Genomic DNA, 25,601 nt, shown 5'->3' on the forward strand with positions numbered 1-25,601 from the left:
CTCTGGAGCAGAAAATCAGGGGCAAGGCTCATGTGAGAGGGTGGAACCCAGAGCAGGCATTAAACACTGCACTTGTGTGTCCACACAACTTCTGCCACTCAAGTCCTAATTAAAACCGTCTTTAAGTGGGGAAAAACCTCAATCCCAGCCTTTTGTGGCAGTGGAAAAATCCCCATTTTCTCTTTCTCACACCCAGCCAATCCTACCACAAGGCAAAAACCAGAGTGAGCACAGAAGGTGCTGTTTGATCCCTTCCCTTTTGGATTTTGGAGCTGGTTCAGACACTCCTGGTTATGGGAAGAATTAACAAATTCTGGACTCAAATTTCCAGTGTTGACCCAGTGATTTAGACTGGAGCAGCTTTGCTGGATGAACTGGGCTTGGTCCAGCTTCTGCTGCTCCTCACAGTGGCTGAAGATCTCAGTCCAAATAATCCTGTTGATTATTATTCTTTTAAATAAATCTTCTGGTGCTTCGCTTCTAGTTATCCAAGAATTCAGCGTTTCATTTATGTCCTCTTTTATTTTGTAAAGACGAACCTTTCACAGCTCTCTCTAATTTGTGGAATTATTTCATTTGTCTTCCAGGTTCAAGGGAACACCTGGAGCAGTTTCAGACCACAACCAGGTAACTGGGGTTATTGATTTCCACTAATCAACTCTCCAGATTACAGAGGCCAAAGACAACACTGTAAAATAGAATTTTTTTTTTTTATCTCCAGCAGCTATCCAGACTCAAATGAACTAAAATATTTCGAATCTATGGGCTGATGATTTCACAGTTAATGCAGTGCCCCATCACAGACGTGTCATTAACTCAAAGGAAGTTCTTTTCCTCAGCCCCACATTTTTCAGTAATAATGACAACAAACACATTAATTTGTTATCACCCTAATTCACTGAATTGTCACATCCTTTTATGAGGTCAAATCAAAGATACCGCGCTGGAAAGAACAGATCTATCAAAACGTGACATTTCACTTTTGTGGGTCTTCTGAGAAATATTTATCTGGTAAACATTGATGAACGTTCTGTCTATTTTAATCACCATTCTCAGCTGTCTTGGGCAAATATTCCAATGACAGCCGTGGCTGAAATGCAGATAAAACCCCCCTGATAATCTCTCTGAGGGTGTTCATAACCCAATTACTCAAGGCTTGGAACTTCCCATTGAGCTTTTCTCAGTGCCACACCAGAAATCACTCCAAGCTGAAGGTCTGGATCAAACAAGTTCTTACTCGTGTTTTTATTCTATAAATTGCAAGAGGGTTTTTTTTTATTATTATTTTCATTTTAAACATTAGGGCTAATTTTTCTCTGAGTTCACTTATAAAATGATCTTAGAAATAGTTGTAACAACAGAATATTTGATACTGAGAGTTGCCTGGAGGCTTGGAAATGATTCAGTGGAGGGAGGCATTTTCCCAAAAGAAAAGAAGCTTTTTTGCTTTTTTTTTTTGCATTTTTTTTCCTTCCCCCCCCCCAACAGAATCTAAAGGTCAGCCCATTTCAGAAATATTTTAGTTATTAGTGGAGATGCTTAAAAGCTTGAAGGAAAAATGTGAACGCGTCGTTCCCAGTTTAGAGTCGCCCTCCAGCTCGTTGGGTTTGAAGATGGTCTCACTTTCATCATCTCCTACAGAAGATTTGAAGATGGAAATGTCACAACCAAAGGAATTCATTATCTCTTGTCCTTAAATTCGGGTGGAATTCCGTGCATTTTTTTACATCCTGAGTGGGGATTATTTAAATTTCATCTGGTGGTGGTTGAACCAGCAAATACGAGACCAAACACAACTCTTGGGAAAACCAATTTAGAACTGGTTAGAACCATTTTTTTTACAACTCCTGCTGCAGTTTTGCGATGTTTAAAGTAGAATTTGTAAGAAACTCTAATTCCAAGAACCTGCTTTTTTTATCCCACAGCTGTAACTCCTTTTTTTCTCTCTGGAGACTTTGGAAATGATGCTGTTCTGGAGGTTGAATGAAAAAAACTCTCCAGGGAATGCAGACACTTTATCTGGGAGCCAAAGGAGAGGATGGGGAAGGTTTTCCTGAGCAGGAACAAAAGTCTGAGGCAAGTTCTTGAGTTCACTGAGCTGTGCTTAAGTAGAATTAATTTCTTAGGAAATAATACCTGAAAAAGCGATGCAAACAAACAACTTATTGAAAAAAAAATAAAATAATAATAAAATACTTTACCTGTGATGAGAATTAGATCTGCCTCAGTGAACCTGAGCAGGTTTCTTTTGTTATTAATTCCTCCTGACTAATTTAGTTGCTAATACCTGCTAATTCCACTTTTATCAGCTGGGAAGGAAAAAGCAAACCTCGCCATGAAAACGCTGCCTGTGGCCAAATCAACTCTCTGGTGACAATTTAAAACGGGTTACAGGAAACTCTGAGCTTGGGGGAGATTAAATGGAAATGGGAAAATTCTCTGGGAGTCATAAAGGGTCTCAGTGCTGAACAGAACTGAGGGAAACAAAAGTTTTGGGTTCTGAAATGGATGAAGGACAGAGGATGATGTGTCAGGGCCTTCCCATCCTCACAGCCAAGAATTCCTGCCTGAAATCCCATTTATCCCTGCCCTTCACAGCTAGGAATTCCTTCCTGAAATCTCATTTATCCCTGTTCTTCACAGCCAAGAATTCCTTTCTGAAATCCCATTTATCCCTGCCTTTCAAAGCCAAAAATTCCTTCCTAATAAATCCCATTTATCCCTGCTCCTCACAGCCAAGAATTCCTTCCTGAAATCCCATTTATCCCTGCCCCTCATAGCCAGGAATTCCTTCCCAAAATCCCATTTATCCCTGTTCTTCACCGCCAGGAATTCCCTCCCAAAAATCCCATTTATCCCTGTCCCTTCACAGCCAAGAATTCCTCCCCAATATCCCATTTATCTCTGTTCTTCACAGCCAAGAATTCCTTCCCAAAATCAGCCCTTTCCTGATTTCATTCACACTTCATCTCCTCGAAAATGAATTTATCCTCATCCCAAGCTGGCAGCTCTGTTTACAGCCTGCAATTACTGCAGGGCCCATAAATGTGGATAGAATTAAGTGTTAATTCCTGCCTGTGTGAGGAGTGCAGGAGAACATCAGTGCTGAGGGTTTTTATATGGAGGTAATTATTGACACAACTCTTCAGCTTAATGTGTTTATTAATTATTCTTTTACAGTGGCTGCTGCTCTCCCCATTATTTTGATTTTATTCTTTGCTCAGCTGGTGGATGATAACCTTGGAAGAGATGTTTGGAATAATAAACTTGGGATATTTGTAATAATAAACTGATATTTGTAATAATAAACTGTTTTTAATTGTGGAATATGTGTTTGGAGCATCACTTATTAAGCCCAGAACTCATCAGTGATGAGTGATTTTTCCAGGAAATAAAAAATTGATTTTTACAGGAAATAAAAAATTGATTTTTACAGGAAATAGAATTTCCCTCATCTGACAGCACAGGAATAAAAGAAGACTGAACATTTTTTAGACAGTTCTCACTCAGCAAATTATTACATTATGACATTTCCTCCATCCCTTCTGATGAGAAATAAAAATGTACAGAGGTTGTTAACACCTAAATAGTGAAGGGCACAATAATTTCTTTGCAAGTTTAACTTGGAGTAAAAGGATTTAGGGTCAGATAAACACTCTACCACGAGCTAAATTAAGTCTTTTTGCTGGATACCAGAGCCAAGAAAGCAAAAAATCACAGAGTAAACTTCCCACAGTCGATAAACCACAAGTAACCTGTCAAATGTAATAAAAAGGGGGAAAATTAGGCAAAGTTGGGATCCACAAACTGGAGCAACGAGGCAGAGGAGTGAGAAAATGAATGTCAACACCTCCCAGAAATTACCTGTGGCTTCTCACCAGTGAATGTCAGCTGAGGCAGAGGCAGCACAAACACCTCTGCAACTTGAATATTGAAATTACTTTGAAGGCAAATACCTGAAATGCGGGGAGAAAGGTGCCAGACTTGGAAATGGAGTAAAGAATTAATGAGGGGCAGCTGGGGAGAGGCAAAGCAGGCCCTGGAGTTCCCAGCTCTGGGTTAAATCTCTCCCATTTTGGGCAAAATTTCATTTTCATTAATTCCCTGTTGACACAAACAGATCCTCACCAGGAATTCCTGTGTTCTTAAGGCAAGCTGGGACCCACAAAAAGCAGTTTTTCCCTATTTCACCTGCCCATTAGAAAGCTTTTAGTACTCTTTACAAATGCATCTCTGTATTTCCATCTGCATCGTCCATCTTTTTCTCAAAAAAAAAAAAAAAAAAAAAAAAAAAGTTTTTTAAGTTTTTTTTCCCTGGAAAATTCATGTCAGGAATATTCCCAAACACTGAGCTGAGCCAAGCCATGGCTGAGACAATAAACGTGTAAATCAGAAAGTCACAGAGTGCTGGAAGTGTTTGTTCACCACTGAAATTCCTCTCCCCAATCTCAGCCCTGCTCAAACCCTTCTGTTTAATTTCCTTTTTTCTTTTTCTCTTCCAGGTTTTGTCCATTGGCTCCAAAATCCAAAAGGGAAGGGGTCAAACAGCACCTTCTGTACCCACTCTGGTCTTTGCCTCCTGGTAGGATTTGCTGGGTGTGTGGGAAAGAGGAAATGGGGATTTTTCCACAAAAGGCTGGGATTGATTTTTATTCCCACTTCAAGACTGTTTTAATTAGGACTTGAGTGGCAGAAATGCCTTTAAAATTATCCTAAACAAATAATAAGGACCTGTTTTAATCCCACATCTACAGCAGGGTGAGTTAAATATCAATTTAATGTTGATTCCTACATTTCTGTGCCTTTAATTATTGTGGCCCAGCATCATTCCCACAATAACCAATCAAAATTGGAAATATGACACAAATTAATCTGCTGCTCGTGGCTTTTCCCTCGTATTTCATTTTTCTTGTATTCAATATGAGAAATATGTAATTTCTCATATTATGAGAGTTTATATAACACGACTCTCATAACACCTTCAAGGAAAAGAAAAAAAAAACAAAAAAAACCCCAAAAAAAACCTCCAAAAAAACAAAACAAAACAACACAAAAAAAAAAAAAAAAAAAAAAAAAAAAAAAATAGAAAGGCAAGAAATAGATGTCTTGGTCTTTTGTCTAAATTTAATGAGAAAAAAAGAGTTGCACAGAAATTAAAGATGTGCTGAACTATCCATAGGAGATTCCAAGCCATTATTAGCCTGCTCACCCTGGCACTTATCTTCAAATGCACACGCCAGCAGCAAGAAGGGATTTAGGTTACATTTGAGTAATCCAAATCTTGTAGGTACTGGGGTTTAGTGAAACTGGAGCACTCGTTACTATAATTTTTATACAAAAAAAAATCAGTATTTAGTGAAGTGAGAGGTCTGGCTTTAATGCACAAAAGGGAAGGAGCAGCAGGGTTGGAGTGTCAGTCTGGATTTCCAGCCCTAAAGCTGAGTTTCCTTGGGTTTGGGGATTTGTCAGGGCTTTAACAGCACTGAAATGTAAAAATTCTTCTTGGTGATACTCAAACCTCTGTAAAGAAGGGGGAAATACAAGGAGGAAGAAGCAAAATCAGCAAGGCTGGTGTGGCTATGGGGAGGAATAAATCCTTGTCCTGCACGGCCAGAGTGGGATTTCCACATCTGAGTTCCCTCCTAACAGGGATGAGGAGGAGCTGGGATCTCTCAGGGGAATTTTTTTTCTCTCTCTCTGCCTCAGTTCCCTGGACCAGCAACTGGAGAAGCCTCTTTTTTCTGGTGGTGAAATTGCAATTTCACTGAAATGCAGCCAATATGAACATTATGATAATACGACCCTGGTGTCTCTGAATCTAATTGATCAAAAGTAATAAGTGTGATGGAAAAATTAATTGGAAAAAATCGTTATCAGAGATACAAAACCCTCATCTATTTCTCTATTAATCTAAAATCTCCATTTCTCAGTAATCCAACTTATTCTCACTACAACCTCTCCATTAATGCTGCCGTGTGGAAGGAGGAGGCATCACTGTGTAGAACACAAATATATTATAAAAAATAACATTTTGTAGGGTGTGGAAATGCTGAGGATTGCTTTTAAAAGCTGCAAAAATTCAACAAATTCTGGACACCAGCACATTTTAACAGTGAGTTTAACTGAGTCTGTGTCCCCTTGGCAATGAGATGAGAACTCCTCAACCACTGATTAGCTCAGGTTACCACAGGGGTCTCCTAATTAATAAAAAATCAGGATGCAGAGGTGCTGTCAGACAGGGAGTTTCCCAATTAATAAAAATCAGGATGCAGAGGTGCTGTCAGACATTCCTGATGGGAAATCCCTGACTTGGAGCTCTCCCAGTTGCTGCTCTCCCTGTTCCATCTCTATTCCTGGGCTGAGTTCACTCCTTGCTGGAATAAAAGTCACTCTCATTGAATTTGAAATGGGTGACATCCTTTTATTCGTCTTCATCTAAATTCAGGGGGATATGGAATTAAAAGAGCTGCAAAATAAATCCTCCACTGCCTTTAAACAGCTGACCCTGCCAGGGAAAGTTTGGAGAAATGTGAGAAATAATCAATTGTTACAGAGGAGGGGAAAAAAGCAGCAGAGATATTTTTTGTTATGTTTCCACCAGGATAAACAAGTCCTCAGAGTGGGCAGGAACTGGATGGAATTTAAATCCATGGCTGGATGGAGTAACCTGGTTTAGGGCAAAGAGTCCCTGCCCATGGCAGCCCTTGGAATTTGATCATATTTAAGATCCTTCCAACTCAAACCATTCTCTGGCTCTGTGATTTTATGATATGTGGTATATTTTGCACCATAACCATGTATAACCATTATTATTATAATTATTATTATTATTCAAGGGGAAAAATCCCATTTTTTCCCCCTGCAGCTGAAGAACCTCCTGAATTCCAGCAAAGGTGTATTTTTTGCAATAAATCCACGGACTCCTAAATATTTCCTGGTCTCGCTTGAGAAATTTTAACAGCTTGGAAACACTTTTTAATTGCTTCAAAGGTTTGTGTTTGCCCCTCACTGCTCTGCCTTTGCCCCATGAGTAGCTGCTACATTTAGTTTTTTACAAACTTGTGAAGGAGCAGGAAAACTGTGATTCCCTCCAATTTGCCATGAAAGAATGGAAAATGTCCACTGGTCATTCTAAAATAGTCTTAAAAATGTTGGCTTCCAAATATTCCTGCTCAAATTTATCTGCCCCCAGCTGAGTTTATCAGCAGGGGGGTGGTTTGGAAAAAACAAATCCCAAATTTTTCAAATCAGCTCCCTGGGAAGATTTGGGCTGGATTCAACCCTTGGAAGTTTTAGAGTTGAAGACAAGATTCCCCCCAAAGCCATCAGGTCCTGGAAATTGCTGCTGTGGTCTTTAATTCTTGCAGTTCTGGCCAGTTCATTAAAATTAAAGCTTTGTCTGATTAAGCAGCTCTTTGATTCAGTTTGTCCCTTGTTCAGCTGGTTTTAAACCCGAGGTTTTGCTTTGGAAGCTCTTGGTGGTATCTGAATATTTCTCCTCATGTATTTATCAGATCTTCTGGTAAATCCTTCAGGGCTGAATCTCCTGAATCCGTTATCCAGGCTGCACTCGTGGAATCCAATTCAATAATTCAATGCAACTCCAAAAAAAAAAAAAAAAAAAAAAAAAATTAAACCTATTTTTAGAAGATCACTTCCTCGTTCAGCTTTTTCTGTTACAGCCAACTGCAGCTGGGGATCATTTTTCATATTTCCCTATCAGTGTTTTATCAGCTTTTTCACTTTGGGATGTTAATTGAGCTGAATTAATTCTCACCAACACACTGCGAGGAAAATGCTACACCCGGAGCTTTATAAATGGTACCAACTCTAATTATTGACATTTTAATGGATTTATGTTCCAGATAAAATATTTGACCTCTGACCTAAAGGGGGAGGATTGACGTGGCAGAAGAAAATAGAATTTCATGATACAGCAGCAAAACCAGACTGATATTTTGTCAGAAGTGTTTGCACATGAAATGTGCTCTGAAAGTTAATTTTATTACTAAATTGGTATACAAAGCTGGATCCCCAAAAGGGAGCTCAGCTGTCAATTCTTCGAGCACAATGCTACGACCAAAAATAAAAAAAGAAAAAATTCAATGTTCACATGAAATTTCTTGGCTTAAAACGTGCAGAGCAGATTGTGCAGCTCTTCTTGCTGCTGAATACTAATTTTACACGTAAACATTTCCTTATTCTGGGCGGGATTGTTCCTCCTTTGCCTCTCACAATCCCCTGTAAAACTGGAAAGCAGGAAATTATCTTCTTTACAAAAGGAGACTGGAAATAGAATAGATATGAAAGTAGAGATGAAAGAGTCTTAGAGATAAATTGTGTGTCCAGTGCTGCCTTTTCAGCATCCCTGGGCCAGTGATTCCTGTTCCCAGGGCATTGCTGTGCTCCCTGCAATCACTGAAAGTCCTGCAGAAAGAGAATTTGGAGTGAATTGGGCCCACAGGGTGAAATATTAGAAGTTCATCTGTGTTTTGCATCGATTTAAAAACAAAAAAAAAATTCCTCTGCAGTTTGGGAGATTTAACAAGGCGATGGCCAGGGGAGAAGGGGGAAGATCAGGCTTTAGCAAAAACTGGGCTTTTCTACCAACAGGTAACAGGATGAAAATGAATTTGTGCCTGAGATTTGGGAGACAGCAAAACCACTTTTTTTTATTAATTAAATACCTCTAGCACAGTGTCCAAAAAAAAACCCTACAATTTTTTCTTGGACTAATGAAGTGTCCAAGGCCAGGCTGGACAAGGCTTGGTCTAGAGGGAGATGTCCCTGCCCAGGGCAAGGGGTGAAAAATCAGATTCCATTTGACACTCTGCACCTACAGACTGAGTTTCCTTCAGTCCCTTGTTCCTCATTTAGGTTTTCCTGCTGTTTTACATCCCTGGAGCACCCCTGGGCCATGAAAGCCTTGTTTTGCTGTCACAGGAGTGCTGTGATTCCCAGCCAGGTGTGGATGCTCTCCCTGCATTATTTATCCTTCCAGGAGAATGGAAATCCCTGCAGCCCGTCGTTGCTTCAGGCTCAGACCTGATTTAGATTGGCACAGAAAGACTTTTTTTTGTTGTTGCTGTTTCCCTTCTGCAAATAATCCCATCTTCCTGCAGACATTCCTTTATTAATTCAGCTGTTCCCCCAAAGTCACCTTCTCCTCTCTGCTGGTTTGAGTTCTTCCAGTACAAAAAATAAACTTTAAAGTGAGTTTATAATTTGTGGTTGGCTCAATGTGGCTGCATTGGTGTAAAAGCAATGGTGCAGCACCTGGTGGAGTGGCCAGGACACTAAATGTGTGTTAAATCCCACCTTAGGGGAGATGGGCTGTGAGCTTGATAATTTTGGAGGTTTTTTCCACCCTTAATGATTCTGTAGTTGGCTCATCCCTCACCTGCCAGCTCCACCCTCCAGCCTTGCCCTTGAACACCCACCTGGTACGTGCAAAATTGGTTTTTCAGGTGCAAAATTATTTTTTCAGGTGGGATTTTGAGGCTTGAAAGGTGCAGCAGGACTTTGCTGAACACACAGCCATTTTTAAATTTTTTTTTTAGATGAACTGAAGAGTCTCTTCCCCAGCTTTGGAAAGAATAATTCAGCTCTGTGAATGTTTAGGTTTTCCTTCTGTGAAAAAATGAGTTCCGCTCTCTTGTAAAAATTTATAAGTTTAATAAAAAATAAAAAATATATAATTAGGATACATAAAGGGCAAATATTTGGTGCCTCACCAGAAAGGACACCCTTCTCTTTCAATTACTGTGTTTTAAGGATTGCTGGTTTACATATTCAGTAGATATTAAAACATTCTTTTTAGTTTCAAGTATCTCCAATCACCTTATTTGATAGATTTATTTGTGAGTGGCTCCACTCTGTCTGGTAACAAGAGGCTTGGCTGTTTCTATTTTGATAAAAACCCCAGAAATCCAGCAGGGCTGTAAGGTGATGACCCCTCCTCCATAATTTTTGGCTTTGGTCAGTCCAGATGTCACAAAGAAAAAACTCAGTCTTCTTACTGCTTACATTATGTCACAATCAGAAAACACACTCATCACTTTTCTAAATTCCATTAATACACGACAATTACACATAAAATACTCATTCTAATATTTGCAAAAAGCCAACTTTATAACATGCATTTATAATACTTCTGACCCCGAAGTCGGGGAAATCCCTCCTGTGGGAGCTGAAGGCAGGTGCTGCACATCCCAACATCATCCCAGCAGCAGAATTGCTCTTCCCTGGCATTTCAAACCCTTCTCTGACAGCTCATCAGGCACCTCGAGCTGAGCACTTGAGCACCTCGAAGCCACAGCTAACAGGAGAAGCAGCATTAGGAGATGACATTTCCAAAAGAGAGTCAAAGACTTATTAAAATTTGATGTGAGCTTCAGGAGCCTCTCTAAAGTGAATCATCCCCTCCCTTCCAGCCAGGCTTTGTGCTCACTCCCAGGCTGGCATCCCCCAGTCCTCTCTGAATTTCAGGACTTTTGTGAATTCACGATTACAGAGCGTCAGGAATTCAAGGACCAGCACGATTTGGATGGGAAACATTAAAAATTCCTGCCTGGAATTGTTCTGGCCCAGCAGTGAGAGCAGAGCTGCTGGTTGCTGGTGGAGGGGAACAGCAATTAGAGGAGAGGAAAAGCTGCTCAGAGCTTGTTGCAGGTTGCAAACATGCTGAGAGCTGTTTATCTGAGCAGAGACTTACTAAAGGGAGTGATATTCATACATTTGGGTCAGTGACAATTCTATGTAGAGCTGTGAAGTGCTGCTGGTTTGGTTTTGTGTTTTGTTGGGTTTTTTTTCTTTTTTGCCTCCCTGGAAACGTGGGCTGGAGCAAAAACAAATTGCTGCCAAAAGAAGCAGCTGCCAGAGAGGTCAAAGAGTAATTTCTGTGGCCAGATATGATCAAGTGGTGTTGAGAACGAGGTGGATAAGGAAGGAAATTGTGCAGTGCCTTTGTTTCCAGAAGAAGGGCTGATTAAGATGTCAGCTTGTTCTGCTTCCATCTTCATTTATTAAATTGTCAGCTTCTATCTGTCCCACGGGATCTCCCCGTGGTGAATCTGCTCTGCAGAGGGAGATTTCTGGAGCTGGGTTTGATATTTCAAGACTCAGCTTTCCCATTGAAATTGTACTGATTTCAGGGCCTTAAAAATGGGGATAAAAAGCAGCACGTTTGATCTCAGCCTTTGTCGTTCATCACACGGGATTTTTCTGGCCAAAGCTTCGAGATCAATCCTTTGGTTTCACATTCCATCAGTGTCATGTAAAACGCATCTCTCAACTTTCAAGTGACTTTGGCTTCCCTTCAGGCACTTCAGGCTGACTCAGGACCCTGAATGGAAGAAGTTTTGGTTGTCACTGGAGCCCTTCCTCCTTCTCCAGGCCGACCTGGACCCACTTTTGGAGGAGTTGGGTCATAGGATGGACTTGATGATCTCCAAGATCCTTTCCAGCCTTGATCATTCTGTGATTCATCCTGAGATTCTCTTTGTCCAGTGATTTTCCAAGGGGAAAAGTGGGGAAATGATGCCTTAAATTTTATCTTTCATGTATTTCAGGTTTTGCACTGCCCAGGGGTGCAGCTCTGAGCTCACAGTCAGTGTCACTCAGCTCTGCACAGAGCAGGGACACAAAACAAATCCTTTTCCTGCTGCACACCAAGGACAACTCTCAGCCCCAAAAGCACAAACAAGGGGGGCTGGAGGGAGGAACAAGAAGGATGAGACCTCACAACCTGGAGCTGGAATTGGACAATTCAACCCCAAAATGCAAATGGACCAAAACTTATAAAAGTGTGAGACCTGGTGACCAGTCAGCCATTTTGTGACTATTTTGGGTCCACCTTGGGTGTAGCCCTGGTCAGGCTCTTGTCCTGCCCAAGGTGGATCCTAAAGGCCTTTTAATAAATCTCTACTTTATTCTCCAGCTATATCCAGTCTCTGTTCCAGCTCAGCCTTCCCAAGGCATCAGCCACCCCAGCCCACTAACTCAGCCTGGATGTGTTTTCTGGTGCACCCTGTGATCATTTTCTGTATGGGAGGACAGTGCACAGATCAGAAATGTCTTATCAGACAACAATCCAACACCAAATCCCTGGACTTTGCTGCACTACAGGTGTCAACAACCACCCTTGGCCTGAAGAGGAGATCCCTTGGCTCCCTTTTAGCCGACCTGATGATCCTTCCAAGGTGAGATCACACCAAAAGCTCGTAAAGCCTAATGAAAACAGCACCTGGATCTGTGAAAAAGGCGCAAAACCTCATTTAGTTGATTGAAGCACCTTCGGTTTGCAAACACCTTCATTGCACTTAACACAGGCCTGGCCCAGACCCACCCTGTGGAAATAAAATCCCTAATATGTGTTCCCTGCCCCCTAAAACAGGGAAATAAAACCCTAATTTGTGTTCCCTGCCCCCTGAGACCAGTGGTGGGACCCGGCTGGTGCCAGAGGCTTCCCGGAGCTGCGGCAGAGCCTGCTCAAAGTCACAGCATCCTTGAGCTTTCACTGCCTCCCTGTTATTATTGCTGCTGTTATTAGACTTTGTAATGCACTCAGCTCCCAAGTGCTTCCCTGCTATTGCTGAGATTACACAATCCTTCAAGGAATTTTAAAGACAGCTGTTTTGTGCATGCTCCAAAGGAACGGGGAGGGGGAGAAGCTGTTTTTTTGCAGGGACAGGCAGCGTTGCTGTACAGAACTGAAGTGTGGGTGATGGAGAAAAGACCTGCAAGATCTCCAGTGTACAGCAGGAGGAGGGAGGGGACGGCTCTTCCCAGAAAACCTGTCCTGCATGGCACAGCTGGGACTTGGAGGATGAGAATTCTTTGGGAATGTGTTGTGGTTTTAAAAGCAAAATGAGAGGCTCCAAGTCAGAAATACAATTTAATAAGAAGAAAGGTAAAAAGGTAAAATAAAATAAAATAAAATAAATGCAATAATACAAAAGACCCCTGCCAGAGTCAGAACACACCCTGAGCAGGGTGGGGGGAGCAGTCCAGGTGAGGGGCTCTTCCTGAAGCAGTGATCCCACAGAAAGGTCTGGGAGCTCTGCTCCTCTGGGAATCCAGTGGCTCAGGGCTGCTTGTCCTGTCCCAAATCCCAGATTCTCTCCAGGTGGGAATGCTTGGCTCCTCCCCCTGGGCATTGGGAGCATCTCCCAATGAGATGAGGAGTCGTGCAGTGGCTCCTTGGTGGCCCATTAAACACAGACAGTCCTGCAGTGGGGCCTTGGTGGCCCATTAAACACAGACAGTCCTGCAGTGGGGCCTTGGTGGCCCATTAAACACAGACAGTCCTGCAGTGGGGCCTTGGTGGCCCATTAAACACAGACAGTCCTGCAGTGGTTTTTTTTGCATCTAGCTTTTCCAGAAACCTCAGGAAAAAGGCAGGTGAAGTAAATGATAATGGAGAGTTAGGGATTTTCCTCAATCCCAAAATTTACCTGAGTGTTGCTGCTTTCTTCTTGACCCACGTGGTACTTGGAATTGAGGCCTGAGTGCCATTAATTTTATATATTTTACTTTCATCTTCTTAGTCAGAGTAAATTCTGACATACCAAGGAGAGGGAACCTAAAAGCCTTCCTCTTCTACATGGCAAAAGCAAAATTTGGTTAAAAACCACTGGATTTAAGCTTAATTTCTCCCAAAAAGCCTCATGGAAAGTGAATGGTAAAGAGAGATCATGACCCAGGGGACAGTGGGTGGTGCTGATGGCAGAGGATGGGCTGAGAGAGCACCTCCCAAAAAATAAATAAATGTGTGTTAAGGGGATCAGAGGATTATTTATTGTGACATTCGGGCATTAGGAGAGGTAACAGGCTGAAAAAATAAGGGGAAGAAAAATTTAGCTTTATAGCAGAGGGGAGAAAATTGCACCTTGACAGAAATTTATTGGGCAGTGGGAAAGTTCTGGAAAGGAAGTGAGTTCAACCTTCTGGTCTGGGAAACTAAAAACTGCACCGAGCAATCCTACAGCAAATTATCACAGTAATTTACCACCAATTAAAAGGGCAAAATAAGATTTAATGGAGTGTAAGAGTTTCACTCTTTCCATGGTCCTGGAGAAGGGGAATCCCCAAGTTCTGAGCCCACCAGGCTGCAGGGAAGGTACAGAACCTCATGGAATTGTGGTGAGGGTGGAGAAGGGATGGACCCAGTGCTGTGACAAGAGGTGACAGTCAGAGGTAGAACACAGGGATTTAAATTGGAATTTTTCTAAGAATTATACTTTTAATCATGAATGTGATCAGATATGAGATACTGCTGTGGGCCCACCCCCTTAGGAAGGGGTTAAGGATATCCAGAGGGGCTGGTTTGGCAGCACTGGTGGAATAAGTTAAATTGTTTTATTGGGCCTGATGTCTGAGGACAATCAGAGAGAAGAAAGGAACCAAACCCATCCCTCTGGCCCGCCGCCAAACAACCTGAACGCTGCCAGAGCGGGATAATAACACCAATTGGCTCATTGTCTTTTTCTCAAAAGCCATTTCCATTCATTCTGTCCCCTCATTGTTCCCCGAGCCAGCTTCCCATCACTGTGTTTGGGCTGCTCAGCTGAATCCTGGGCTGCTCCTGCTTTCAGCTCCTGGTTGGAATCTCAGCCTGGAGCACCTGGGAGTCAGAGCAGCCCTGGGAAAGAACAGCAGCAGCACGGGGATGGTTTTGTAAGAAAGGCTTTGTGTCATGGTTTTAAAAGCAAAACCAGTGAGAGGCACCAAGTCAGAAATACAATTTAATAAGAAGAAAGGTAAAAATAAAATAAAATAAAATAAAATAAAATAAAATAAAATAGAATAGAATAGAATAGAATAGAATAAAATAAAATAAAATAAAATAAAATAAAATAAAATAAATGCAATAATACAAAAGACCCCTGACAGAGTCAGAACACACCCTGAGCAGGGTGGGGGGAGCAGTCCAGGTGAGGGGCTCTTCCTGAAGCAGTGATCCCACAGAAAGGTCTGGGAGCTCTGCTCCTCTGGGAATCCAGTGGCTCAGGGCTGCTTGTCCTGTCCCAAATCCCAGATTCTCTCCAGGTGGGAATGCTTGGCTCCTCCCCCTGGGCATTGGGAGCATCTCCCAATGGGATGAGGAGTCGTGCAGTGGGTCCTTGGTGGCCCATTAAACACAGACAGTCCTGCAGTGGGGCCTTGGTGGCCCATTAAACACAGACAGTCCTGCAGTGGGGCCTTGGTGGCCCATTAAACACAGACAGTCCTGCAGTGGGGCCTTGGTGGCCCATTAAACAGAGATAACTCCTGGAGGGAGTTCCCTGTGAGTCCTGGGCAAGGCATTGATGGGCCATGAGCAGAAGAGCCCAAAGGAGGGGCCTGGGAAAACACTGCCCCACCTGGTTCCAACAGCTCATGGAGATGGTGAGAGAATAAATACTTTGTGTACATCCTACACTGCAACCCAGGACAACTTTGCTAAGGAGGGAACAGCAAATAATAAAAAGGAGGACACAAATCCATGATTGGAGGTGAGGCTCAAACAGGGATGATCCATGGAGCACAGCCTGGGGCTGAGGAACTGGGCAAAACTCCCCTTTCCCCTCCTAAAAGCCACCTTGGAGCTGCTGCTGCTGTTTCAGGGGATGTACAAACCCTCGGCTCATCATCTTTTGCCTGAATCACCACCAACAGGAACAGCAAAACGTGTGGTGAAGGGATTCTGATTAGACCTCTCTCGCTTCTGAAGATCCACTATTAATTTTTACAGCCTTCCCAACCTGAGGTTCGATTTCACTCCTTGCGCTGTGCGAGAATCAATAGTTATTCTTTAGAATGTCTCGATAGTTATTTCTTTAGATGTTGAGTAGAAAATAATTGTCTGGGTGTTGTTTGAAATTGCTGGGTGCATGAAATGACCAGGAATGACTCCTGGAGAGTCGGTTCAGGAAGGTTTGAATCACCCACCTTAAATCACCACCCTCTGTGTGACCTACAGGGATGAACAAAGGCTTGTCTCACCTATTAAATATTTACAGTAAAGACCAAACCATGGCTAATGTCTCAACCTAACAGGTTTTGACACAGTGAAGTTAAAGCTGGCTGTGAAATCAGGGTTACGTGGTTGCTTAAACCCCACCAAAGCCACTATTGAATGTTTCTGGACCCAGAATTGATGTTCTGGATCCAGAATGGATGTTTTGGTCAAATTTGGCTTCAGGATTGGTAAATGCTACTAATAGCTTTATAGATAAATCAATCTGAATCTGCTGCTTTTCACGGAATTTTGTGGTGCTTGACTGTTCCTGCACTGCTCTGATGCCTCTGCTCCCCTCCAGTCTGCAAATAGCCATTTATAAATTTGGGATGTGGAATGACTCAGTTCATTATTAAAGGATACTGAACCTCAGAGACTGCAGATAATTACTTTTGCATACTATTAAAAGTGTTCGTAAAAATTGACATTATTTTAAGGCTCGACGAGAGGTGCACGCCTAAAATAGCATTAAAATTTTATATTTTTCTTCCCCCTCTCTGCAAATCCAATGACATTTAAAATATGACATTTTGGAAGGCAGAACCTCTAATATCCAATAATACCAGGCCTGTGTGTGTATGTGGCCGTATTTCTTTGCTGGCTGCAGACAAACGGTTGTCAATGTCACCTTCAGCACCTGCCACCACTTATTAGCAGCTCTGAAACCCTGCTTGGGAAAGTTTTGGAGCATTTTATAGCCACCAGGAAAGCCAATTAATTAGGCTGGGCCGCCCCACGAGCGCTGCAATTATTTTCGCCGTTCCCTTTGATTTTTCCGTTGACCAGAAATTTCCAGGCAACTCTTGGAGGCCAATTAAGAAGTTGTGGGATTGCAGATCCCGTTCCCGTGGACTTCAGGCTTTGGGATTTGTAAAGTGTGCAACTTTGATTTGTTCGTCTGCTTTGTTTTTTTTTTTTTTGCTCTCGTTGCTGCCATCTGCCTTGGTCTTCAAGGAAATCCCTTCTTTTGAGAGCTCTTCCTTTCAAATTTAGCACACAGAGTTGGAGGTACAAAGAGTCATTTGGGAGTGGATTCAGAATCCAAACCTTGCTGAGTTCTTAGTTTGAAATTGCTTCTCCTAAATATCCAGCTGTAAAAATTTAGATTTTACTGTCTTTAGCCTTTTTTTACCTCTTTTCATCAGATATCTGCAATCATGGAAGGAGTGGATGTGGCACTTTCTGATGTGGTTGAGTGGGTTGGTCTTGACAATCTTGGAGGTCTTTTCCCACCTTAACAACTCCAAGATTCTCTAATCACAAACCCCAAGATCCTCTAATAACACTCAATATTCTCTAATCACTTCTAGAGTTTTAGAACTCTAAAGTTCTGTTAACCTTTAGTCAGGGTCCCATTCAACAGCAAAAAAAAAAAAATGCATCCCACAACACAGATTATCCAAACAACATTAATTTTAACCTGTTCCAAAACTGGAACTCCTAAAGAACACCAAATAATAGTGAATATTTTTAATACCCACAGCAAAGGCTGTGAAGTTATTGCTGGATGGCAGGAAAGTGTTCCAGCCTCTTGGAATTTTTGTTTTCACTGATCTGTCTGACAGAGTTAAGTGCATACAGTTCAGAGAGGGAATTCTTGAGAGACAAGTGGAAGATAAAAATTTCTGGGCTTGGATTTCCACTGAATAGCAAATGAATTTGGGGACTGGGTAAGATGGGGCATGGAACTGGTCTCCATCTGCACTGTCTGACCCAAATTAGATGAGAAATCAGTGGGCTGTCAGGAGTGAATCACACTGGAGGTACCTAATAATAAACTGAGTCCTGACAGGCAGAGGGGGAGAGGGTTTTGATGCCTTTTTCTGGGGCTACCTAAAAACAGAGGCCAGACAAAATTAGGAGAAAAAAATCCCAGTTCTATTTATGGAGGGACCTCCAGGTACATTTAGGGCAGACAAAGCCCCCCAGGGCTACACCCAAACTGGACGCCGGGTCAGGGGTTTGCACACTTTGATCACTTTGGGCCATTTGCACATTGGGGGTTCATCTCCCAATTCCAGCTCCAGCTAATGGAGTCATTTACCCCAAGTTTTCCCCCCCAAGTCACTTTTGTTCCCATCTCTGGGGCCTGAGGCAGTGAGGTGTCCTTGATCCCCAGGCCTGGAGAGGAATTGTTGTGTCTGCCCAAACTGGGGCAGCAGCAGCTGGGACTGTGTGTGGAGTTTAGAGTCACACACTAAAGAGCTGCAGGAGTACAAATGTGTGGGAAATAGAAAAGCTCAAATCTCAAAGCATCAGTTTCAGATCTGAAATTCTAAAAGGACACAGGAGAGGAGGGAGATCCTCACATGGAGACTGTTCTGAGGAGCTGAGCAGAAATCAGCCCCAGGACAGGACTGGCACTCCCGGTAAAGGATAACCCAGATTTTAGACCTTGTGTGGCTGAGTGCTGCTTATTTTTGATTTGGTTTGCAGGTGTGTTCATTCTCCAATCCAGGCTCTAAGGACATTCCAGGCAGTGTCCAGGCTGACTCCAGCTGAGCACTCTCCCGAGCAGTGGGATCCATCCAGGAGCTTCAGGAACAAATCCCATGGAAGAAACACCACTGCTCCTGTGAGATGACAGCCCTCACTCCATGGATTCACCACGTTTCCCCTCCTCTGTGCCTGCTCCATCCCTCTGGACCCAGCTGCACCCCATGCTCTGGTTTCCCAAGTGTTCAATTACTGTTAAATCACCTCTCTAAAGGCTTGGATTATTTAAAAATTCACCTCGGGTGGGGTCCTACCCATCAAATCCTCCACCATTCCCAATGCCTGTATCCCCTGCCACACAAATCCAGTGGGAACAGGCCGCTGCAGATCTCCCAGGGAGGAATTCCTCCTCACCAGGACCAAACCAGGCTGGATTATTTCAGTGCTGTTGTCAATAGGTGGCAATAATCTCCTTCCCTGCAGCTCCTTAATGAATGTTTACACTCTTCCACCTCCCCGGCTGGAAATTTTCTCTCAGAGTCTCCAGTTATTTATATCTGCAAAGTTCTGCATTTTCCCCATTATAATTTTTCATGTCACCACAGGCCAGTGACGGGGGAGGCATGGCACGACATTGCTTTATTAAAGCCGACACTTCACCTTGGAGCAGATGAGTTTTCATCTGCTGCATTTGCAGCCAGAAGTCGTTAGCATTCCGCTCCTGCCCTGCCATCCACCAAATATTTGCAGGAAATCAGATTTATAAAGTGGTCAAAGGGCTCTGAGGAAGGGGATGTGATGCTCCAGGTTGGTTGAGAGATTCAGAGCGTGGAGGAGTCGCAGCAGCATCACCAGGGACATCCAGGATTTGCTTCCCTGTCACTGCTCCCCTCTCTGATTGATCCAGGATGGAATCCCAAGCCTTTAGAAACATGTGCTTTATCAGAAAAAAGGTGATGACATTAAGGCTCCTTTCAAATCCACCAACGTGGAAGTTCATGGAGTGAAAACTCATCTTTTGATTTGTTGGATGTGTCGAAACCCCCTCGCACCAACCAGGAACCTGAAAGTCATTCAGGCAAATCTCAGAATGAACCAGGGTGGTACTGCCAAGTGCTTTTTGCACTGGTTAATCTGCTTTTCCTCAGGCTGTTTTGGTTTTTTTTAATCTCATAAAAGATGAGAACACGATTTTCCTGCCATTTTTGTCCTGTTTCATCTTTGACAGCCGTGGCTGTGCAATATTAGCAGTTACTCATGAAACACTTCCCTACGCAGGGTTTGGGAGCGTTTTAATGTCACATCCACATCACACTCACTAAAGGTTCAGCTGCTAAAGTTGGTATGTGACAGTCACTAATATTTTCCTGAAGTTTTTTTTTGGATGTGAAAAATCAGGATGTTGCTCACACTCCACTTGAATAGATTCCATACATTAGAATTATATTAGAGATTATTATTATATATTAATTGTTATTAGAAAAATAATTACGTATTTTAGAATTATGGACTCATTAAGATTGGAGAAACTCTCTGGGGTCATTAAGAGTTGAGACCATAAATAGATAAATAATATAAATATAAAGGGAAAAAAGTTACCTTGAGATTTGGGATCCTGAAATTTGAGAATGGGAACCGAGGCCAAGGTACCATTAGAAAAGTCACATCACACCTGGGCTCCGGGGGGGTTTTGTCCAGGACAAACTAAAGGAGTGGATACAAAACTCTAAACCAATAGAACAAAGCAAAACAATAAATGCCAGCTGGGTTACATAACTCGTAACAAATCAAAGGTAGATTGGGGAGGGGTCTCTGGGGTATCTGCCAACCACCGGCCAAATCTCCTCGAAGTTTCTGGACCTTGGAGATAGGAATTTCAGTGACGGACACAGAGAAAAAAGATACATTGGAAAGGATGGGCAGGGAATATCACGGGGAAAAGACCAATAGGGAACAGTCTCTGGGCAAAAAATCAGAGATGGCACAGAAACCTTTATCAACTTGTGATAAGAAAGAATTCCAAGACAGGAGGCCCATCTTGGGTACCTAAAACTATACTAAACTTACAATGAAACTTTTAAACAAAATCCTGCAACCCCACACTGGTGAGGGTGATTTTGGTGTGTAACCGAGTTGATTTCCCATTTAAAAATGCCTTTCCCAAGCCGTGCTGTGGGACTCGGTGGAGCTGAAATGATGCTCCAAGTGGCTGCAGTGAGAGAGAACTGAGGGGGGAAAACATCCCACCTTCCCTGGGGGTTTGGAATGCAATTTCTGACTCTTCTGCCCCGGCAAGAAAACCCTGCTGTGTGAAATCAGAGAGAGTCATCTCTTTTTCTTCCAGGCCAGCAGCTCCCAGTGCCTGAATAATCTCTTGGGCAGAACAAGTTCTCTGTTTATCCCTTTGGGATTTTACCTTCTGGACACTGAAGCAAGGTACAACTCTGTTAATATTCCTTGATTGGCTCGTTAAATTGAGAGTGGATCCCAGGTCTGGAGCTGTCAGCACAGACAGGTCTTGGTGTCTCCATCCTTTAATTATATTTTCTCACCCCGGATGAATCAATAAAGATGATCCCAGTGTTCTTTGCAAGGCCGGATTTTGGAGCCTGCCAAGGCCAGCTACAATCTTTAGGTCTTTATTATTCCACAGACACATCTGGGTGGACAGAACAGACTCTCTGTACATGTTTCACTTCGTGTTTTACAAGGTGCAGCCAATTATTCACTGCAGGAACCACCGGGACTCGCTGGAGAGGAGAAAATGAAATATAGACTTTGCAACCGACCTGGCATTGCTTGTTCCCCGTGCCTTGGACACGTTTTTATTTGGGATAGACAGCCCAAACCACACTGTTTGGATTTTTGAAGCCAGGAGTTAAGATTGGTGTTTGAAATAAAGGTATAGGGATGTCTTTATCCACAGTCCCACTCCAAGTCTTGGCCAACTTTTCCCTGAATATTTTCAGGGATGGGGTTTTCTCTGGGAAGCCTCTCCCTGCTCCCAGGGAAGAGTAATGAGCAGGTTGGGCAATTAAGAGAAGGAATAAGCAGGTCCTACCAAATAATTAATAGTGCAGGGAAGCTTTATCAGCTGCTCCTGCTGATGCCTTGGGATGGGAACATGGAATTTAATGGGAAGGGAACATGGAGGGTTATCCCACACAATGGACAATTAACACTTGGGGGCTTTGCACTAGAGAACTTTAAACCCAAGTGCTCAGAAGGATAAAAAAAAAAAAAAAAAAAAAGGAATTTTTTGATATTCATGGTGATAATGAGAAGATCGGGATTTATTATTGAAAATCACAATGAAGAGGAGAAATCATCCTGTTTTTAGGATTTAAACTGCCAGGGTCACCAAATGTGGACTGACAGCAGCAGGTAGGGCAGGGGTTTCACCATTATTTTTTTTTAAAAAAGGGTTTTTTTACACCCTTTTGGGAAATTCTTGTTCCTACACATGTTGCCACTGCCCCAGGTTGGGTTTGAGATTGAGCCACGCCAGAATTTTTAAATCCCTAAAAGCTTTTAAGAGCAAAGAGTTGTTCTGGGCACTGGGTTGGAAGTGTTAACAACACTGGCAAGGTTTTTTGAAGTCTTTTAAATGTGCAGTAAAATTATAGGGCAACCTTTTAATGATGGAAAATGCATTTTTTGGGGAGATTTGGGTATTTCTATAAAAGTTCTTGGGCTCACTCTTGGCAGGGAAATGTGGGAATATGTCTGAGCACTTTGGCCCCTAAACACCAGAAAATTGCTGCAGTTTCACACACTTTGAAGTTTTTTACTTGTAGATCATGATTATTCATCATAAAAGCCTTCACAATTTTATTTAAACATTATTAGATATATTAAATTCAAGAATAAGTGAAATCACAGTGTAATCTTAGGAAAAAAAAAAAAAAAAAAAAAAAAAAAAAAAAAAAAAAAAAGTGGAATTTTTACCTTGTCAATCACTACCAAAACTGGAAAAAGGGGAGAAATACCCCAGAAACCAAAGATTTTGGAGAGAACTGATAGAAACAGGACCCTCCAAGTCCAGTCATTTTTTTACAGCTCCAATTCTCAGTTTCTGAGGCAGAACAATAACAAAATACCAGCTGAGATGCAGCGTTAATTAGTGACCCAAAGCAGGGGATATTTGCTTTTACTCCTGTTTTTTTACCAATTGAAACACACAGAATCTTAAGTAATGAACAAATAATCATCTCTTCAATGATTTAACTCTGTTTATTTCCTCCAATATCACATTGTCTTGGGAGGCAGCTGATGGAGCTGGGGAGAAACTGCAGCACAGTGAAAAATGATGTTTGTACCCAAATTTCTGCTGGGGAGCATCATCATCATCATTTCCCTGCTCCTGCAATCCACTCCTTTCATTATTCCTTGCATGTTGCCTTTTTTTTTTTTTCTTTTTTTTTTTTTTTTTTGCAAGAAAATTCCTGATCTGTTTTGAAATTAGTTTTTTTTTGCTGCTGGAATGGCAAGATGAAGGTTTGAAGCAGTAAACACTGAATTATGGTTGTCATTCAACTCGTTCAGCTCTCCCTGGCCTGATTTAGCTGGCAGCAGATTCCAACAGAGTTAAGAAGGACAATTGGTAAGAAAAATAAAATGATAAACTGTGAGAGGCTAAACTGAACACCAGTTTAGCTCAATAAAAGCTCTTTATGGATAAATAACAGCAAAGAGCCACTGATTCTTGCTCTGGGCTGTTATTGACTGGCAGAGAGAGTCTCCCATATATCAATCAATAGGGAGGTTTGGCTGGGAGAGTTTTACTACAAAGGGAAATGGAGTGAAAAAGTGACCTGAAAAAAGAGGAATTGAAGTTAAGTGTCTCAACGAGGAATATTTGATAAAGTTGTGTTTCAATGGGAGGGTGCAGCTGCGAAGAAAATGAAAGTTTTCTTCCAAAATGAGCCAGAAATGGGCAAGCAAATATTTGGGTGTTGTTTGGATAGTGCAGCTCAGCTGTGCAGGTTGTGCTGATGCTGCTGCTCCTGGCCTGGGCAGAGCAAATTAATAGAAATCTCATTTATTTATAGCAAAAAGATTTCCCTGGAAGTGTCCAGGCCAGGCTGGATGGGGTTTGCAGCACCTGGGACAGTGGGAGGTGTCCCTGACACGACAGGGGTGACACTGGATGGGCTTTAAGGTCCCTTCCAACCCAAACCTTTTTATGAAGGATATAAAAAAAAACAAACCAGAAAACTTATTGAAGTTTCCAAGATGAGAATGAGAACTTAAACAGGTAAATTACAGGATAACTCCAGGGCTGGAGGTGGAAAGGGAGGCAGGAATGATGATGTGCCCAGCAGAAATTTGGGGTACAAACATCATTTTTCACTGTGCTGCAGTTTCTCCCCAGCTCCATCAGCTGCCTCCCAAGACAATGTGATATTGGAGGCAATAAACAGGGCTAAAGCATTAAAGAGATGATTATTTGTTCATTACTTAAGATTGTGTGTTTCAATTGGTAAAAAAACAGGACTAAAAGCAAATATCCCCTGCTTTGGGTCACTAATTAACGCTGCATCTCAGCTGGTATTTTGTTATTGTTCTGCCTCAGAAACTGAGAATTGGAGCTGTAAAAAAATGACTGGAGTTGGAGGGTCCTGTTTCTATCAGTTCTCTCTAAAATCTTTGGTTTCTGGGGTATTTCTTCCCTTTTTCCAGTCTTGGTAGTGATTTACAAGGTAAAAAATCCACTTTTTTTTTTTTTTTTTTTTTTTTTTTTTTTTTAATATATGTTATAGTCAAGAATAAATGAAATCACAGTGTAATCTTAGGAAAAAAAAAAAAAAAAGGAATTTTTACCTTGTGAATCACTACCAAGGCTGGAAAAGGGGGAGAAATATCCCAGAAACCAAAGAATCCAAACTGCTTTTGGAGTTCCTGGCATTCTTGGCAATTTCAGGTCATCCAGAAGTGTTGAAAGGGAGTTTTTTAAAGCTAAACCTGCTGCACTTAACTATGTAAAAAATGAGCCTCGAGTGTATTTTAAAGGGTTGAAGAGTAATTAAAAAGTGCCCTGATTCAGGGTGATGTTAAATTCTGTTTGTTCTTGTGTCACACAATAGCTCACATATTAAAATGTGGTCTGGCTTGTTGATAATAACATTTAATACAGAAAAAAAAAAATCTTTTTTCCTTTCTAAGTGCTCCTTCTGCAAGAGCCTTGTCCATTTTGTCATCTCTGCTGCTTTTGGGAGCTCAGGTGTGGAGAAGGCTCAACCTGAGCCACAAACAAATCAAACCTTTGCAAAGAAAACACCACGAGGGGGGAAAAAAACTGTGCTTGAGTGTCCATGTCACATCCCTGAGGATGCTGAGAGATGTGGAAATGCTGGAATTGCCTGCTCCTCTCCATGTAAGGAGAAGGGCAAGGGAGGTTTTTTCTCCTTGCATTGATCCCACAGCTGGGAGGCAGCAGGAAAATAATAAACATCTCCTCTGCCAGGCTCTCCTGAGCCCTGCTATAGGTCAGGCCACGCTCCAGTCCCAAAAACAGAGCAGCAGAATATTTATGGCCACTCGTGGCAGGAATGGATAATTATTTCTTGTAGTATTTATAAGCCCTTCTCCAGGAGATGTTGTGAAAATGGAGAAAAATGTTACAGCAAAGCTGCTGTGAAATCCCATTTGCAGGTGGAGCTGCTCAGAATTTTTGTTGGATGATCCTGTGGCAGGAGAAGCCTCTCCTGTTCCCTGACTGGTGACCTTTTTCTCTGCAGCATGAACTTTACAGTGCTCATTTCCCTGAGAAGATAATAAGGAAATAGATACTGAAAAACCCCACTTGTAAATTCCTCCTGAATTCCTGTTTTATCCTCTGTCCTCAAAAATGACATTTCATTGTTCATGTTAGGGGAAATATCTTAATTTTTGTCCTGCTTTGGAAAGACAGGTGTCTGCTAAGGAAGGCAAGAGCTTCCATTGGAATGGAAAATATAAAGACTGTATTTTTAATATATATATAAATAAATATATGTTATATATAGATATATATTATATAAATATATGCATATTTTTGTATATTATATAAAAATATGTTATATCATATATGACATACATATATATTATATATGACATATATATGACATATATATAAAGAAATATATAAAGAAATATATTTTAATATATCTTAATATATTCTTAC

The 25,601-nt window shown here is 41.9% G+C and overlaps 1 long non-coding RNA gene across 1 annotated transcript in view; it reads left to right on the plus strand.

The window, feature by feature from the left end:
- The window catches only part of LOC310913316, a 525,559-nt gene extending 510,694 nt beyond the window's left edge, over nt 1-14,865 (plus strand). The window contains exon 2 of the long non-coding RNA XR_014590792.1: nt 14,815-14,865. This is a non-coding gene — a long non-coding RNA (uncharacterized lncRNA). The remainder of the gene's footprint in view (nt 1-14,814) is intronic.
- Nucleotides 14,866-25,601: the final 10,736 nt, after the last annotated feature.

Source organism: Zosterops lateralis (genome assembly GCF_965231275.1).
Source record: "Zosterops lateralis genome assembly, chromosome: 10".
Lineage (NCBI taxonomy): Eukaryota > Metazoa > Chordata > Aves > Passeriformes > Zosteropidae > Zosterops > Zosterops lateralis.